This window comes from Tympanuchus pallidicinctus, unplaced genomic scaffold (assembly GCF_026119805.1).
Source record: "Tympanuchus pallidicinctus isolate F22 unplaced genomic scaffold, pur_lepc_1.0 scaffold1, whole genome shotgun sequence".
Taxonomy (NCBI): Eukaryota; Metazoa; Chordata; class Aves; order Galliformes; family Phasianidae; genus Tympanuchus; species Tympanuchus pallidicinctus.
The window spans coordinates 10363339-10368906 of NW_026294618.1; positions in this window are offsets into that span (position 1 = coordinate 10363339).

Here is a 5568-nt window from a genome sequence, read left to right on the forward strand (position 1 = left end):
GCGAGTGTGTGTATGTATGTTATCATACTCTTTCACTGTGAAAGTAGTAACTACTGTATGTGGTAAAATGATATATTGTTGTCCGCAAAATGTCTTTGGCAACAGGATGTTCGCTAGCCTTGGAATTTTGCCTTGTATAAATATTTTTAATCTACTCCATGTAGGCATATTTTGGCTGCAAAATAAAGGGTTTTGGAGATTAATATATCCAGGCTCAGTTCTGCTTATACATCCTACATACATCAAGTTTTTATTGAACTCTGCATCTAGAATCTTTGTGTAGCAGCTGTTTTGGGGTCTTTTTTTTCTTTTGCCTGCTTTACTCAAAGGAGGATTATGACTATATCCTATTTTTATACTCTACAAATGTAGTAATTTAATCTACAGATATATTTTCATTCTTCAGATGTAACCTATATAAAGCATGTTCAAATTTATGGTCATTGCTTTTCCTGTAAAGTATATTATTGGCCTCTTTTCAAATGTCCACATTTTCCCAAGGAATGCCCAAATAGCTATTTATCAGTGAATAAAGAATACAATGATTATTTGACAGTATCAAGTACCTTTCAGCTGAGTGTCTCAAAGCTCTTTCAACCATTTATTAATCCTCAGCATGCCCCTGGGAAGTATCTTTCACCAGTCTGTTTTATTGGCACTGCAACTGGGCCTCGGAGAAGTTGCATGCTTTGTTTCAAGTCTGAGAGTCCATCATCCACAAGTGAAAGCATAGCCTTAGAGCTTCTGCTTCACCACTGCAGGATGGAAATATGCTGTGCCTTCTCACCTGTTAAAACTTCTGCCAGAGCAAGGCAAAGTTGAAAGGAAGACAGATGGTGATTCTGCCCATGTGTCCTTTACCAGCACTTTTCCAAATACTGCTACCATCAGAGGAAAATATACTTATGCATAAGTACACACACATTTACATCCTGCAGTTATTTAACAAACTTTTGTGTGCTACACTTCTGCTGCACTGGGTGTGTGATATTGATTTACCCCAACTGTCAGTGACATGGTGGAGAAGGTGACAAGTAATGAGCGGGTTCCTCCAGGCCCCAATCCTTGCTGAATGAGCTTTGGCAGCCCTAAGGAGGGGTTTGGTATAGGAAAACAAAACTGCAAGATCTGGGGGAATCGCATAGTGGAGAGGGGGTGTTTCTATAATTCAAACATCAACAGTTCTACTGTGAATACAGAAATAGCTTTCAGATGGACTGTGGACATTCACATCTTTGTCCAATTTCTGCCTCAATCTGGATGTGATAAAATGCCTCCAAATGCCAGTTCAGAATACAATTTAGCAGCTGCCCAAAGTGCCTTTAGTTAAAGTCAAGCTCCATTTTAGCAAGAAATGTGTTTTGCGCTTCTTACGGAGCTGGAAGCTGTTGCTCACGCTGGTTGTGTATGCTTTTCTTCACATGGCACTGTATACATTTCATGTGCCATGCAAGTTATATTAATTGAAAGAGACTGTGAGATGTTTTTTGGTTGTTTTTTTTTTTTTTTTCAGCACTGTGCTAGGGCAATTAGGCCAGTATTCCTGTAAGCTTATATCTCATTACAGAGGGACAGACACACATATTACTTCTGTAACTGGAAATGAAAGACTGACACCAGTGCTGGCCCGTGCATCTTCCTGACCAGCTCAATGGCCCTTGTAATGTGTGAATGCAAGAATGCGGGGCTGGAAGGTGGAGGTAATTCTCTCTCCCTCCTACTCTCCTACCTCAGAAATCAATAGAGAAGTGAATATCCCCCTTTCGTGAGTTCAACAAGCATTTGGCAGAGATCAGGCCATAGGAACAAGGAGGGATTGGGAAGTAGTGGTGGTGGACAGACACAGATTTCTAGAAACACAGTGCAATACAGCAGAGAAAGAATGGCAATCATCACTTAACAGCAGATGGTGATGGTTAGAACTGTAATGGGGGCCGAGAGATGTTTGCTTTCAGAGAGGTGAGATGGTACCTGTTCTCACCTTGACATTGCCATCACACTTTTGTGTGTCATACAAAATCTCTCAGTGGCTGCTGCCCTTTGATCAAGTGCATTCTGGGAGAAGCATCAAGTAATACCCTGATCACACTGAAGAGACAGATGTGCTTACACTGTTTCTAGAACCTTGAGTGAGAGGTGGTGGGCAGGATGGTTGTACTGAGCTGCTCATAACTGCTGCAGAGGAAACTTTTGTTCTTTCTTTTTTCTTTTTCTACTATTCTGCCTTAATGGGGAAAGCAACTCATTGCTTCCCCTTCCAAAACATATATTACAGACAGGAAAACTGGATCACAGATTGCATTTTTTTTTTTTTTCATACGGAGAAAAGAAGCTCCATTCTCTCAGCTTGTCTTCATACATCACATATATTAAATCTTCTGCCCCTCTGTTTACCTTGTTCTCTCTCCAGCATACCTGTGTCCTCCTTCAAACATATAAGTCATCACACTTCTTTATATGAAACCTCATTATTTCCAAGTAAATTACCTACCACATCTCATGTAAGATTTTCCCTCAACTTCTTGCATAGTGAGACTTGCAAAAGCACTAGTTTGTTGAATAATAAGTATGCAATTTGCTCTAGCCAGAGTTGACTTTTTCTGTACTTCTGTGATTCAGAATCATGGGGCTTCTCTGGGTTTTAGATCCTCAGACTGTCTTGCACGTTCAAAGTAGCTTCTGTTTGTGGGCGAGGGAAGTATTATCTCCCCTAAAGAAATTATATTGAAAGTTTTGCATTCCCCAGAGTCTCCCCCTTCCCTTCCTGCAGGGTTTCCCACAAGAGGCGAGTGATTTGGCCCCTGAAATTGATGCTATTTTATGAATAGTTAGCTTCATGTGTTTACAATGTGCTAATGATGGCAAAGCATAGGAAGTCTTTAACCTAATGCCACTGCAGACTGAGCCACTGTATACATTGAGACTTTTTTTCTGCTTGCCACTGCCTTTTTAAAAAGCAATTTTCCCTATAACTCATTTTTACCTTAACTTCACCATCAATAAGAGTAAACCCCAGGCCTTTCCAACAGACATGGATTGTTTCCAAATACAGAGACCTGTCTCCAGCAAGTTATTTCCAAATCTTGCCAAATAGCTTCTCTTCCCAAATGAGAGTTTATAACAATATAATATAACCTCACGTGACCACTGTTGGTTTTTTAATGATGGCCACCATTACACAACGGATACATAAAAAGTGTTGGTAGCAGCTCTTCTCCTTGATCTTCATGTCATTATTGCTACCCACATCTCTTTTATCCCCAGAGACCAGGAAATGAATGCCCTCACACTCCTATGTTGGGCTAATCAGAACTGAAAGTCCTCGGTTTTGCCTCACAAGCCTGTCTGGATACATTCCTCCTAAGCTTGACCTCACTCACTGCACCCTTCAGGATGTTCTAACATTTGATCTTCCACTATTTTATTTATTATGTGACAGTGCTGGCTTTGCTCCTTTGGCTGCATGGGATATACATTTTGCATCCCAGGAGTCACCAGGGATCGTGTGAATGTCCCAGTAATGGAGGATGTAAAAAGTCCAAGATTTAAGTACAAAAGTGGGAATTAAACTCTTAAGAATCTGTTTTATACTTAGAATCCTCCAGCTAACGTACCAGTTCTCCTGGCTGAAGTGTAGTAATAAAATGTTCTGGTATTTTGTTGAACAGGAAAGATTCAGAATAACACTGTCTTTTTGGATATACATTTGTAATTGAGTAGTACATATTTCTGTAGTTTAGGTAGTCATGTTTGACATGATCTGTAATAATTAGCAAAGCCTCGTTGACCCATAGCACTCTTAGCTGCAAAATAGAGTCTGCAAATTTCTTCTTGAGGAAAATTCACCCTTAATGTAACTCCATTAACTTCATGCCCTTGAGATTTATACTGATATCTACAACTAACATCAAAGAGTTCAGCTAATTAAAGCAGGGAATAAAAATTACCCTTTTCTATCCCTTAAAATTCCACCCGGGCTAGAAGGGAAATCCCCTGTGTTTTTTATTGTCCCTTCCCAGAAGGATAAACAACCTTCTCTGTGAGTTCTTGTCTTTTCCCACTGTGACAGTTAAATGGACACTGCTGGGTTGAAAGTAACGCTCCTAATACTGTCTCTTATTTGCACTAGTATAAATCACTAGTAGCTCCACTGCTGCAAATGGAATTACAGTGGTAATAAGAATCAGTATAGATGGGAATAAAAATGGGTCCTCATATTTACAGCAAATGAAACAGCACTATCTACATGGTATCTATAACCTGTCACTCCAAACTGTTTCCTGTTCCCCAAACTTGTTCTTAAAATCCAAATTACCAGACTTTATGGTGTTAACTCATTGTTTCCTTAAACTTACAGCATTTACATGCTTCAGTTATATTTTATTTTCACCACATAAGATAAAAAAAGTATTTTCCACAGATCCTATAATATAATAAATGTCATTCTTGGGAACAGCAATAACAGGTAAATTTTCAATTGTGACATTATGTATTCTTCTACTTTAAACAGTGGAATATCACTGTTTGTTCTGGTCCCAAATAACCTCTAGGTGTCAAAACCTGAGAAACATATGTGAAATTTTCAAAAGCCTACGTGTATCATCTCAGTAACATTTTTTCCATAAACTATATAAGATTAAGTTGAAAGGGAAATATCTTTACTTAAAAGAATTGTAAACCTCAGCGCTGACTTTTGGAAAACTAGAAATATCAAAATGTTCCTCAGAACAGAAGATTCATGTAAAAAGTTTTTAGTCACAATTGAGATATAGTTTTGAAAGTTTCTGAATTAAATAGTTCTTGGAAGCTCACTCTCCAAAGCTCTTTGGTCAAGGTTTGAACACTGCCCAACACCACTAGGACTATGGAGGGTCAAGTAGGGCTGGGACAGACCTATCAATGTGAAACACTGAAGAATAAGCAACTTCTGGTCCAACAACCAATAAGTGGGTTGGGAAGAACATTGTAGACTTCCAGCAGGACCCTGTACGTATTTCATCAAAACTTCATCGAAACTGACAAGTTCCTACAAAATAGTTCTGTTTTCCCAAACTGGCAGTTTCCAAACAAAAGAAGCATTTGATCGCTGGCTCCCAACCAGCCTTATTCTAAAATGCTCGGTACAACTTGGTCCATACACAGTAACAGGTTATTTCCAGGAGTTTACACCTGACTGGCACACACTCCACTCTCTTTCACTGTCCAAACTATTCCTACAGGCACTTTTGTTTACACACACATCCTTTGGATAAGAGCATAAATTAGTCTCCCTAAGAAAATATATCAGTGGTCACTGATCAATGTAATATACTTTAGAGACTAAACCAGATTAAAGTGGGCCTATTAATACCAGAAAATACCAATCAATATTTGAACTGTTTATCTCTATACATGCTAAAAGTGCATTAGCAAAATAGCAGCTTATATACAAAGCAGCCCATTGTACCCACGTTGGTCCATTTTTCTTCAGTCTACAGCTGTGCACGTAGCCCCACTGGTTGTAAAATGCCAAAACACTGCTCCTGACAGATCACACCTGCTTCAAATAACACATCTCACCCCACACTA